The sequence below is a fragment of the Ammospiza nelsoni genome, chromosome Z, assembly GCF_027579445.1.
Source record: "Ammospiza nelsoni isolate bAmmNel1 chromosome Z, bAmmNel1.pri, whole genome shotgun sequence".
Lineage (NCBI taxonomy): Eukaryota > Metazoa > Chordata > Aves > Passeriformes > Passerellidae > Ammospiza > Ammospiza nelsoni.
The window spans coordinates 38,377,003-38,390,046 of record NC_080669.1 but is presented as its reverse complement, the minus strand read 5'-3'; the positions used below and the strand labels follow the sequence as shown (position 1 = coordinate 38,390,046).

The 13,044-nt window shown below is 44.5% G+C and overlaps 1 long non-coding RNA gene across 2 annotated transcripts; it reads left to right on the top strand.

Moving 5' to 3' along the window:
• Nucleotides 1–1,103: 1,103 nt before the first annotated feature.
• On the top strand, nucleotides 1,104–4,026 carry LOC132086749 (uncharacterized). Of its 2 annotated transcripts, none has more exons than XR_009420436.1 (3): nucleotides 1,104–1,208; nucleotides 1,912–2,110; nucleotides 2,864–4,026. It is a non-coding gene; the product is annotated as an uncharacterized LOC132086749 (long non-coding RNA). The 2 variants fall into 2 exon arrangements; XR_009420437.1 differs by lacking the exon at nucleotides 1,104–1,208 and adding an exon at nucleotides 1,272–1,425.
• Nucleotides 4,027–13,044: the final 9,018 nt, after the last annotated feature.

Genomic DNA, 13,044 nt, shown 5'->3' with positions numbered 1-13,044 from the left:
CGCTCAGGGCAGCATCTTTCCTCTTGTTCTGCGGCCTCTCGCTGCTTCCGCTTCACACTCTCGCTGCAGGGCAGCTTGGCATGTCCTTCCCTGAGCTTTCAAAGGCTGTCTGCGCAACTGAAGTCACTTTCTCCGCTTGCTAGTTTCATTCCCTAACTTCGGACCTGCTTCCTCCTCACAACCTCAATCTCCCAAACTGACGAACTCCAAAACTGGGAGTTATTACTTCTGTCGTTATTATTCTGAACTGGTATTGCTTCCTCCTGAGAAAGAGTTATATTTTCAGTCTAATATCCTTGCGTAGGATAAAGAGGACAGCCGTTAACGTGAATAAATACTTAGGATACAGCGGACATATGTTGGTCATTTCCTCTCTGGCATCCCAGTGTTACTTTTACGGCGACGGCAGCACCACTTAGGCATGTTCCAAAGACAGGATACTCTTTCTAAGAGAGTATCGTCTAAGACGACACAGAGCAGGTAGGGGTGCCGCTACCCCTCCTTTTAAGACACGACTGTTTATTTTGTCTCTTTCTCCGATGGATACATAGAACACGGAGGGAACAAGGAAATGTTCATACTCTTAGGCTTCACTAAATGGAAACGGAACAAAAACAAAAACAAAATTAAAAATCCACAAAACCAAAAACAAAGCAAAAAAAAAAATCACCCTCCACTAGCGTCTTCAGTCGCATTAGGAAAGTTTCCTGTCACAATAGGAGCTGCAAAGTTGGCTGATAGATCGACTGGTATTCGTGGCTAAAATTCACATATTTAAACCTGAAATAATGAATGTGCCGATCACTCTACCGCCACCGCCCCGCTCCCGAAAAAATCCCACCCAAACAAACAGCGAACGGGCTGGGTCCGCCGCCGCGAAGCCCGAGCATAACCAGAGCATCGGCAGCAGCAGAGCGGTGCTTGGCTTTTGTCTCCGTACGCCTTCTTCCGTTCCTTCCAAACTTTTGGACGCTCTCTCCGAGCTGTATTTATAGACCTGGAGCACACGGCTGTATTTTTCCTTATGCCTCCTTTGGCTTGGGCTTAAGTCACTGACGGGGAAAATAAAAAAGGCGGCAGGCAGGCGGGCAGACAAACGGGAGGACAGAAGGGGGAAAGCTGGAAGTCCCGCAGGCGGGACGCGAAGGGAGGCTGGGGCAGGAGGCCGGAGGTGCGGGACTTGCTTGCTCCTATTAGGCGATAGAGAGGTAAGGGTGAAAGTCCGGCCCCGGCTCCCTGCGCGGGGAAAGGAAAGCCTCTTGCCCCGGGAAAGAGACAGGCCAGGACCGCCGCCCCATCCCGGTGCAGAGGAGCCGAGTCAAGAAGAGCTTGTGTTTGTGTCCGGAGGAGGGAGTGGGCGGCGGGGGAAGGAGAGGGGGACACACACCACACAAAGTTTGTGTCGTAGAACCAGATGAAAATAAGGTAAGCACGAGGGGAGCGAGGCTGCCGTCCAGTGCCGGGGGGACAGGAGAGCTGGAGCCCCGACCCGCCTGGCTGCGGCGGGCGGCGGCCCCGGAGGCCGGCGGCTGGCGGGGGTGCCGGGGCCGGCGGCACGGCGCAGCTGAGCCGGGATGCTGGAGGGCGGCGGCCGGAGCCGCGGGCGGAGCGGCAGCGTGCCCCGGGCAGCGCAGCTCTTCGCGGGGACGGGCGCTGGGGAACAACGCCGCTCCGCTAGGCTGCCGCCGGCTCTGTTAATACCATTCTTCGTCTCTACAGTGCTTTAAATATTTAAATCCAAAAACAAACCCACAAGCCGCTCACGAAAATAGGGACCTAACAGCTATCTGGAAGCACGCTTATTGGAAAAGAGGAAAGCTTTCCCTGCTTGCAGAAAAAGTGATTGGGAGATTAAAAACGTGGGCGTCTGGGGTTTTGATGATGTTGTTTTGCTTTTATTTTCTCCTGCAGCCTGCAACTAAAGAAGCTCTCTTTTTCCACACGGTGGATGCTGAGACACTAATCAAATATCTCAGTAACGTGGATGGTGTAATTATCATGTTGTTAGGCATTCCCTTATTGACGTGCACCACACTCAGCGTCTGATCTCCGAAATATACGTCAAAGCAGTTTCTCAGTTTCTGACATGTTTAGAGAGCCTGTCCTGCAGGTAAGTAAAACATAAGGCTTTGGAAGGAGCTTCCTTTCGGGCTGAAAATGAGACTTTCACGTTTCGCTTCGAGTGGCAGAACGCCTGGAGCAGCATTACACTTGGCTGTGCAATTTGGCATTACTGTGACCTAGTTCAAACACTGATGTGCCATAAGGAAGGTACAAAATTATTAAGTCTCCCAACAACCCATCAAATCTCGTTCAGAGCCCCGGCTCTGGACTCTGGTTTTTGGGTTTTTTTAAGCACTGACACTTCAGAACTTTCACCCTTCACCTCTTCGGGCAGATTTTTCTGTTTGATTATATTAATAATCTGATTTCTATTTGCCCTTCCAAATGTGAAAATCAAGCCCCTTCCAACACAGGGAGGGGCTGTTATTTTTAGCTCGTTCGCTGGAACAAAATGTTCCAACATTCTCTGCTTTGAATCTCACTGCGGTTTGACTACTCTTTGATATATAACACTGTTGGTATCCTTGTCAAAGTACCTGTTATAGGAAATGGCTTCCTCAGCCTGGCAAGTCACTCTGAACTAAGTAGACAGCAGCATTTGCCTACCTAAAGAAACGTTTATAGTATTGCAGGAAAATACCCCAAATATTAAACATTAAAATTTTAAATATTAAAAACCATTAAAAATGGTAAATCTACTGTAGGTGATACCTTTATGATGTTATTAATGGTGTGCCCAGCTATCAAAATAAGTAAGAGGTGAATCAAATATTCCTATGTTTTCTTGTCTCCTCGACAGGTATATTTTGTCAGCACTTGGTGAACAGTTCCAGGGAGTTCCATATGCACTTGATAAACAGCACTAAAAATGTGAATCCGATTCAAATATCACTTCAATAGCCCTGTTCCCCCCTCTTCCCCCTCCTTACTCCTCCGTTCCCAGTTGCAGTTCTGCAGCCACTGTTGCGGTTACAGAGTAACATTTAAACGCTGTAAAGTGCGTTTAAATGTTCTTCAACCCTGCCCCCTTCCCTCCCGCGTCCGCCGAGGAGTTCCAGATGACGTTACTTCTGTGTCCATTTTAAAAACCTCTCTCGGTATTTAGCTACAAACCGTCCAACCTAAATGCAAACAGTGTTATAAGGGGACATAACAAAGTAGGAGAGAAGGAAGAGAAAGGGAGATACACACTTCTATCAAATGACGCTTCCCAAAGAGAGAATTACATTGATCTAGATTTTAAAAGCTTGCATCCTTGAGGTCATAATGCTGTACACATTTCTATGCACGCACAGGTATAGTCTGAGGTGTAGGGGTTATTACAAGAGTTTTCAACTGCAGTTTCCACTGCAGTCATGGCTACAGATTTAGAAAGTTCTTTTATCAGTTGCGTCTGGACACCCGCATGCATTAGCAAAACCACTGCATTGAATCAAGTGCCTGAACATTGCAATCTTCTTCACAGGATTTTCTGTACCACCAGAGTATAGCCGGGTAGGATGCCCTCCTTGGCCAGAGGCCAGCAGCTGAACGAAGTCAAGTGAATAAAATAAGTACAAAGTAGGGCTCTTTGCAAAACGAGGGTGAAATGCACGTACAGGGAGCATCTAGAAAAGATGAACATCCGAGTTTTGTAGCTCGGATAATGAATCATTACATTCTCGGTAACTGAACACCGTCATTATTCACGAGTGAAAGCGACAAAATCCTGGTCATATGGTGATTATTGTTATAACGAGGACCAATAACGTCTTTGTTATAAAAACAGTGTTTGTTATGAAGAAATTGGGTGAGCAGCCATCCAGATAAATACGCCCTGTGCCTAGCAAGCCCACTGTCTTTGTGATGTTTTGTGTGTTGCTAACCGCTCGTCGATTTTCAACAGTTGTGGGCTTTTTTTTCCCTTGTAATTACGCACATTGTTTCCCACTTACCCTAATTTCAAGCACTAAGGCTCCGAAATTGTACAGAGAAGTAAAAGAAAGGTTATCTCTTCCTGCTTGTGCACTCAGATAAATTCGATACCGACTAATGCTGTGCAGTAACATCGTGTGATTCTGCAGAGCCCACTCAAACATTAGAGCCTCTAATTCCTCTCTATTTTTAATTCACCTTAGTTGCCTTTTGATGCCTTTTTTTTGAAGAACAGTGATCAATTATTTTTACAGCGCAACACTGACGTTGTTCTTCAAGTTAGGCGCCTTTCATTTGTATCTGTATTTACTTCGCTCTTACAACATCCCGCGGGACCGGTGTATTTAAAACAAGAGGACGGGCACACGCCCAGGGAGCCACGGAGAGCCCCGGGAGCTCGGGGGCAGCGGGGTCGCGCCGCGGCACAGCCCGCGGGCTGCAGCCCGCACCGGCGCTTCCCAGCGAGGGCGGCGCCGACCTGGGCACCCGGCGGCACAGCGCTCCTCGCAGAGGCCGCCGCGCTGGAACATAAAGCCCCCATAAAGAGGCTAGACACAAAGCCAGGAGCCCACAAACACAGTTTGGGGATGATGGGTAGCGGGAGGACGTGCATCCGGTGTTCACCACGGGAGCCTTCGGGAAGACTGATTCCAACGCCGCGTCATACTCGCTGCCGATGAGCCGGGTGCGGGCGGCCGGGTTTGGCCAGGGCGACGGGCCCCGCGCACCTCCTCGCCATCGCCCTCCGCGGCCGCCTTTTCACACACGCACAGCCAATGCCTCCGGGAGCGTGGGGCAATCCTCCCCTGGCCTTACAGACCACTTCCCGCCCACTCAGGCCGGCGGGATTCCTGCGGTCTCCGCCGCCGACCCGCCAGCGGCACCTGGCTGTCCCGGGGCAGTGCCCAGCCCTCCTTTTCATCCGCGGACCGTCTCGAGGCTTTTCCGCATTTAATCGTGCACGCCGGCGGAATCAGACCGCGCTGCCGAAGCCGGCGGGCGAGCCGCAGCAGTTTCCCGGCGGGGGCCAGCGGCAGACGCTCCCTCCGCCGAGGCGGGAACGCCGGCCGCACCCGGGGTCTGCGCTGCACCCCTCCTCGCCCACACCCCAAAACCCATCTGCCGCCTTCCCCCGCAGCGCCGAGACCACGGGCGCGGCCTCGGCCGGCACTGCTTTTCAGGCGCCCGAGATTTCCATTCCCCTTGGGAAAACAGCCCCCGATCTGGCCAGCGGCCCTCGGTGTCCCGCGGCCGCCGGCGACACCCCCAAGCTGCCTCGCGGGGCGAAGCGGGCCCCGCACGCCCCGGGCGCGGCCCATGCGCGACGGCGCAGCGCTGCCTCGCGGGCCCCGCGCGCCCCCTTGCGGCCTGCGCCCGCTGCTCCGCGCCGGCAGGGTCGGGCCGGGGGTCCGCAGCCCTGCCCGCTGCCCGCTGCCCTCTGCCCTGTGCCCTCTGCCCACCTCCCTTACCCCTAGGCCGGAGGGCTGTCCTGCCCTCTGTCCACCTCCCTTACTGCTAGGCCAGGGGGCAGCCGTGCCCTCTGCCCTGTGCCCACCTCCCTTACCCCTAGGCCAGGGGGGCTGTCCTGCCCTCTCCCCACCTCCCCTGACGCTCGGCCATGGAGCTGCAGCCCTGTCCTCTGCTCTCTGCCCACCTCCCCTGCCGCTTGGCCGTGGGGCTGAGTCCGCTTGTGTGCTCCTGTGCCCCCGGGCCACGACAGCTCCCCAAGGCAGTGCTGTGGGCTCTCCCCATGGCATCCCTGAAACGCCGGCTGGCTGGACTCCAGACTATAAGCTTCACTTTACGGAAGGGAACCAATGGAAAAATTACTAAGTTTATAGGCTCTTTTGAAATGATTAAAATCTAGTTCTACTCTGGACTCCCTAGTACCGCACAATGATTATGGACACAAATTTGTATTGAGGCTCCAGAATTCATGTTAGTTTTTAATTATCTGAGCCCTGGTGAGAACTTAAAACTGTTTACTGGGTATTGCTGCATGCTGCTTCTTCATTAAACTGAAAAATAATGTTTTATGGAATCATTTTGGCAGGTTTTCCAGAGAGTTTGATGCCTGCAGAGATCTTTATGCAGAACTTTTCCACAGAGCTGTCAGTTTCCTGCAATCTAAGCTTTGCACCATGTGCTCCAGGATGCCATCTCGTGATGGACAGATATCATTGTTTGTGGGGACCAACACCCCCCACCCTTTTCCTGATTTCTTAATCAGCTCAAATCTGACATCAATTGGCTGCTTATAGGTCATTGCTGTTACTAACTCAGTCCTGCAATCAGATCTGCAAAGTCAGCCAGGTGGTCCCATTTCAGGAAACAGAGGTGTTTCACCAGTATGGAACTGTCTCCACGAGGGACAGTGTGCCACACTTGATCTCTATTTTGCTTTAGGTAGATAAGCTTGGCAGAATTGTGCAGCCCACCAAAATGGAGAGCATCAGCTCCTACCATAGCTATGAAATGAAGTACAGTTTTCCCCTTACTACAGAACTTTACTAATGGAAATTTAGACTAAAATCTAAAATCAAATTCTTTGATCGACATACATGTGACCACAGTAAAGAGGCATCTTCAAGAATAAGAGGAAATGGGACCTAACAAGAAAGGATGAAGTACCTAGATTTCTTCTTGAAGGCTGAGGAACACCATGGTGATGGCCTATTGCCCCTTTAATGGCAGTGGGAAGAAGAAAGGGAGATGGTGTTTTGCCCTTGCTATTTGAATATGTCCATCCCTAACTTCCCTATGTTTCCAAACAGAGTAGCTATCTGGGAATTTGTCATGCACCTTTGGGAGCTGAGGAACATATGGCCTATTTAGAGATGACAGGTGGGGCAAGGATGACTCTTCTGATGCCTGCTGTTAGAGAAGCCAAATTAGATTTTGGTGTAATTTATCAGAGCTGGAGGCCACCCCATGTTACAGTAGTTGTCCTAGTTATACTTATGCTCACAGCAAGCTGTACTTTTTATGCTAATTTCCTTCCCTTTATGGCCCAGAAAGAGAAAGAAATGAATAATGGTGTTTCTAGTCCACCAATAACTGCCGAATACCTACGAGCCAATATAAAGTGTGAATGAAGACCTCTCACAGGGATTCCAGCAAGTCCAGTTGTCACATAGGCTGTCATGTCTCTGCACATAAAAGTTTCTTCAGACCAGAGCATAGCAGCAGAGACAGACATGAGAGAAGGAAGGTTGTGAAAGGGTTACTCAAGACTTACTCCTAGGCAGAAGGCTCCACCCCGTCTGTTAATGGGGGATGTTCAGCACATATTTCTGGGCTTAACTCACAGTATATTAACATTACCCCTGGGATGAAATATACCCTCTTTTATGAGCTCAGGAGTGGTAAAATAAGAACTTTGGTGAATTATGCAGAGGTCATCCTAATTCATAAATATGAAATGGGTTCCTTCCAAAAATGATTTGCCATGTTTTGTTACCATATATTTGAATTGCCATGATTTTCTATACTTAATTTTTTTGTGGTTTTTTTTTTCATGGGAGTTCATTTCTAGGGAATTTTATACTCCTGCCCTGGTCAAGATTCTAGTATGTAAAGTCAGGTTTGTTTTAATTTTTTTAGTTTTGTGATTCACCCCTCAGAAGGCTTTTGGATTCTGAGGGAGAAGAACCTCTCCTATAATGTTAAGACAGGGACCAACAGAAAGGAAAACAGAAAAGTAATTTTTTTACATTTATGCCACTCCTTGTGAAGCTTATTTAGAGCAAATCACATGGTAACTCTGAAAAACATACTGACACTAGATCCTCACCTGGTTTGAGCGGTTTTCATTTCATTTCTTTAATTTCTTTAGATCCTCTTCACATCCACACCTAAGGACACTAACTTATGGGTTACATATATATATATAAAATAACTTATGAGTAACAATGTCGTACTCATTACACAGGTGATGTAGCCTCCATAGAATCACAGAATAGTTTGAGTTGGAAGGGACCATTTAAATGTTCACAAGTCCACTCCTCTTCAATGAGGAACATCTTCAACTAGACCTTCAAGATTGTTTATCTTTGAATAGAGCATCAGATTTGCTACCTCACTCTGCACCCACAGCAGACCACACCATAAGGCTACCTACATTCTTTCTCAAGTGACCTGCCCTGCTCTTTGCTTTTATTCAACAAATAAATGAATTCATCATGCCTGAAAGGGAGAGATGCAGAATTCATGGGGGACTTACTGGGAAGACCCCCACCATTCTTCATTAAAATAATACTAATTGGTCTGCAAGTTTAAAAGCAAAGAGCCCAAGCAAGTTCTACTGGTGGTGAACTGAATATGTGTTTGCCAGGGGTTTTCTACTTAACCCTCAGAACAAAGAAGGTAGCTTTGTTATTAAAAATTCCGTGTATCATTCCTGAAAAAGCAGCCAGAATTAGTGGTAACTGGTACTTTATTTCTGAGGCAAGCTCTGATGAACAGCTGATACTAAGCAGGAGGGAATTGTTCAAACATCTGTCTTTGTGGCAGAATTGGAAGCTTCTGAGATGATTCCCCATAACTGCAGATAAAAAGAAGAATGAACAGGCTGATTTTAGGAAAAGTGTGATTAAAAAAGAAAAAAGAAACAAAACACCAAAAGATGTTTGAATTCTTAGACTGTGCAAGACTTTTCACTAGAAAACAGAACATATATTCTCAAGCATTTCTTTGTAATGTCTTTCCATCTGTTAGACATGTAAGTATTAAGACTGCTACTCTCTTTTTTCAGTAAAAAGGAATACAAATTGATGTGTTTCCCTTCTTTTCATTAAAGGAAGGAAGTGAGAAGTGAATATAGACTAAAGATATATTTATGGCAGTTTGCTGTCATTTTGCACAATTCCAGAAGTGTATGTAAAATGGAAAGTACAGGCCAATAAAAGTAATTTTCTGAGTCCTATTAGCTGCCAAATGGAATCACAATATTCAGTTAGCTGGAAATCTGCAAGATTTCACACCTAATTCTACTGGACTGAAATTTTAATTTGCCATCAGAGCAAAACCTCTAATTGCAAGCAGAAGCAGCTTATTACATCTTTTATGTGACTCTGACTCACACATTGACCAAACTGTAAGGAAATAATTTTCCTTTGCATAGAGATGATGATCCCACTTGGATGTTCTGTACCTAAGAATTCCTCACAATTTACTAATAAGAAACAGAAAATGAGAGGAAATTATCTTCACCTGTTTCTCTCACCCATAAAGCCCAAAATGGACAATGTGTTAGAGTAATTGCATACCCTTGCACCGTCTCCAGTTAACTCCTCTTGCACAGTCCTCAACTAGCAAGCTGTTAAAGAACTTTGGGGAGAGGAACTTTTATATCTCAGGTATCAGTGAAAGGATTGTAGTAAATGCAGGGGCAAAAGAGAAAAATAGTAGAGTTAGGAGTTAGAAGGGTAAAGGGAAAATGGGGGAAAGGGCGCCTACTGAGACTTCTCTCTCCAGACATTCATGATCAAAGCCCACCACTGCCATTAGGGAATCAATCTGCAGTTGCATACATAAAACTTTGGCAGTGTGTAGTCTCCACTGCTTTCAACAGAGGCTTTAGACATCTGAAACTGGGCACTCTCCCAAAATTTAGATCCAGTTGCACTGTACATTCCAGAGAAGGCAGCATCAAATCAGAGGCCTTCTTTTACCATGTTATATTCAAGCTGAAGTGAATAAAAAGTAATGCTCCAACCTCTCTGTTTAACCTCTTGGGCTGGCTATGTTTGTGTCCTCCAACTTCATAAAATGGCATACACTGCTAGTAGACAATTGCTGGCTAAATGTATGGTTGTTTTAGGAGACAATACTGATAATGTGTGCCTTTCTTTCCTGACTAATTCTGTCTGGGATCATTCAGTTACCTACTACTTCTTAATTTTGCAAACATAAATCTACTTTGATATCATATCCTATAGGTGTAATGCACATTGTTTTTTAAGATGAGTGACTCTGAATCTCCTGATTTGCTTTGGTTTTCAGATTTTAAACCTTTCTGTCTTTTGTGGTAGGACATTCTCCTAGACTTCACTCAAAAACAGTACTAGCAGCCAGCCAAAGTTTTAACAGTTTCCTATTTTTACTCATGCCACAGCCAGAAGTTTCTCAAGCAGCTGCACTGGATTTCTTGCAGAAAGATATACTCAAAGAAACTCTGCAATCAAATTACAGAATGCAGCCTCGGTTACTTAATTGTAGTCTATTTACCTATACCTCTAGATCTTTCTGCTTTCTTCTGATAAACACATATTTAGAAATAACATAATCTCTGTGTATCTGAAAAATACAGAGGCTGCCCTACATTTACTAGATTTCACAATTACAGACTATTCAATTTCTTGACTATCTATCTATCTATCTATCTATCTATCTATCTATCTATCTATCTATGTCTTTCATTCCTTTATCAGAAAACAGTACTGTAACTGTAAATATATGGGACATTTGCTGAACTCTTCCACATCCACAAAAATGCCCTTTGAAATGTGCAGACTTCAGTGAAGTTCTGCAGAAGAGATCCTTCCACAAGAAAAAGTCAGAGACTAAACACCACTTAATAGGATACACATAGAAGTGTGGTGAGATCCAGAGCATGCCCATGAAATCATCTGTTTATTTATGATAAGAAACTCACTTCCTCTTGGATAACCTCAGGATTGCTTTTGTTAAATCCTTGGCAGCTTAAAAGTCATCTTGCTTTCCAGCGTCTGAGACTTCTTCCTTTCTCTTTTCTTCTTCTCTCTTCCCCATACAAGGGCCCCCTCTCTTCACTCAGCTCCCACTCTCCCTCTCAAATGACATCTTTCGGTACTTGTCTGCACAAACAGCACAAGGCCCAGGCTGTGCTTCTGCAAGCCAGGAATAATGCCTTAGTCTTTTGCAGTGATTGATGCACTATCCATGGAGAATGCTGTACCATGGTCAGAGAGGTTCACAAAGCCATGCACTATTAAGGTACCTGCTGATCTACTTTTTACTTTCATTGTAACTTAAACAAAAAATGTGGTGGATGTTCCATGACTATATGGTCATTTTTGTTGTTGTAAAGTTGTAGCTCAAGATTTCAAGTCACATCCAGACAAGGAATCACACACACCGAGATCTATGTTACAAAAAGGTCTATATTTAATATTTAAAGCAACTAAAACTGGAATAAAATATTTTGCTTGAACAGACCTACAAGGCAAGTCTTTAGTTCAGGCTGTGCTGCCTAGTCTAATCAAACACACAAATAACCTTACTTTGATTAGTATATCTAGGGATATACTAATATACATAGCATATATACTAATATATATACTATATACTTATATATATACTAATATATATATCAGCTCACATTTCCTTTCCTAAACCTTTGACCTGACATTGCACAAGTATACCTTCCATGTGTATCCAAAGACTAGAATACAGCCAAAGATGTTAATACTTGCACAACTTGAGTGAGTAGAGACAATGTGCTTTACCTTATGCCTGATCCTGCACCTGAGGCATGCAGACATCTATTACAAGACAAGTTCTAAAGGCTTAAGAGATTTCAGTTTTATTGTGATCTTAGTAGCTGAGTGGCTGAGTTCTATCCTTTAACATTAAAGTCAACCACAGAATTCTCATTAACTTCAGCATTAAATGGGAATATTCACTGAGCATCTGTCAGGGGAAAAAGAAATAGTAGAAATTGGAGAGTTTTAAATACCTATACTGAAAACCCTGATACAGACATACTGAGATGCTGGCAGTTCAGGAAGAGCTTTATTGATAACTCCTTAAGAAATTAACCTGCTGCTTTTCTCTGGTTATGATTTTGTACACGGAAAGCTTAACCCTTAGGACATTGACATTTTACCAAATCACCAAACAAACAGACCACAGCTGGATTTCAGTCAGAAAGTCTCCTGGGCAAGCTGTAGTTTTGAAGGTAATGAGGTAATTGCAATATTAATTTATATAGATAATTAAACAATTTAGTTAATTTGTAATTGCTAATTATATGCTATATGCTATTTTTCTGTATGTCCAAGTCTCATGAGTAAAGCCTGAAATGACTCTGTAAAGCTCACAAAGGTTTTCCAAGTTTCAACAAAATGTTGCCATCTACTGTTAGTATAATAATAATAATGAAAATGCTATATAAAACTTAAATGGGTGAAACAAGTACTGTAATTGTGGAAGAACTTTGTGGTTATTTGCGTCCTATTTTGCTGATGCACAAGGGACTTTTCTTTGAATGCACAGGCAATAATGTGTTCATAAATCCTTCTGTATGTCAGAAGGAGAATAGAGTTCATTGTTTGCAATATCTCATTATTATTACTTTCAGCTCTAAAAATGTTGTAATAGTTTCCAGAACTAGCATTTATGGTATTCAGTATGTTGAGAGAAAATAGGCTTAATTGAAAAGCTTGTTCAAAATGTTCCTCATCTATGTTTTTTTTTTCTTTGACCAAGCACCCAGAAAAGTGATAGTCTCTTGCATAGCAGATTGCCAATTATTTTACTTCTCCTATTAGAAAATAAAAACATACACATACATACATGCATGCACCCTTTACTGAAAAATGCATAAGGGATACATCAGGGTCAGGCAGGAGTATCTTAACTAAGGACATAAAGACCTATCTGTTTAGACTGCTTCTGGGCCAACAATAGCAAAAATACTGTCAGTCTTTTATGTTATACACAGCGGAAATAGTTAAAAATTGGTTATAAATTTCAAACAGGAATTTATCTCTGAAGCACCAAAAGTGAAGACAATGTGCTTTTTCCCCATACATGATGCTGGAGCAGGACGTGGATTTCAAACAATTATGAGATCTCTGAATTCCTACTGTGTGGACCTTAACTGGCATACTTATTTTCTCATGTCCCAGATTTGCTCATTAAAAAGAAGCCCCTGAATTTTCTACACCAGATTTTGATGGAATAGTAAAATCTATTCCACTCACAAAGCCTAACATGTTTCAAACAGAACTTGCCATAAATTAAAAGAGACCTCTGCTCATGTGTTCTTTTATTACAGTCTCAAAGAAACAACCTCAGCTGCCT